Genomic DNA, 988 nt, shown 5'->3' on the forward strand with positions numbered 1-988 from the left:
GTTTTCTTTATACCCGAATAAACTCCTATATCAGTGTCGTCATCATGGAGGCTCTGGAATTATCTTTTTTTTAAATAACTTTAAATGTATTTAGCAAAAAATCGAATAAATTAATCAAAGTTTGAAATATCAAAGGTTTACATCATGAGGTCGCAAAGATATAGGGAATATGAAATTTGATTTTTTGTCAAAGAATCAATTTATTTCCGTGAAAGGATTCGAGAAGTTAAATTATGTTTATGTACTGAACGAAAATATTACCGTATAGTTGTCAAAGATAAATTAGATTAATTTTGTTTTATTCGTCAAGTCTCAAGTAAATCTCAAAATCTGACTCAGACAGACTAATAATATAATTTTCTACTTTAATATTGACCTCACATTAAAACCAAACGAACTAATTATTTGCCTCAAACTCTTATATTCAAATCCCAAAATCTTTAAACCTTAGATAAGTCAAACTTTGGCAGAATTCATAGTTTGAAAAATCAAACGTCTACATCATCAGGTTGCAATGATATACGGACTATAAATTTAGAGTATGAGGATAGTTATCAGTTTACAAACTACAAGCAATAGTAAATATATTGTTGTAGAGTTGATAACGTAATAATAGTTTTCTTGATAACAGTTTGCAGTTTAGGGTTGGTTTTTAAATCAACAACTACTGGTTTTAACTAATTAAAGTAAGCTAAACTTTAATCAAATTTAATTTGATATCTTAAATGTTTTTAAAATTTTTTTCTTTAGAGTTATTGATGGCTAGTAAACGTTTAAAACGCAGTAAAATGAACTTATTCCTCATATTGAAATTTGATGAATGTAAGACGCGACCCAGATTAGTATATTGTAAATAGAACTATTGTATTTTAGTCTTCCTTTAAAGCGTATTATTTTCACACATTAGGATTTTAAACTTATTTTTAAAATTATATAAACAAGTAGCGTGGGCATACTTCGTTGGAATTAATTAAAAAAAGAATTAAAA

This window comes from Eurytemora carolleeae, unplaced genomic scaffold, assembly GCF_000591075.1.
Source record: "Eurytemora carolleeae unplaced genomic scaffold, Eaff_2.0 scaffold222, whole genome shotgun sequence".
Taxonomy (NCBI): Eukaryota; Metazoa; Arthropoda; class Copepoda; order Calanoida; family Temoridae; genus Eurytemora; species Eurytemora carolleeae.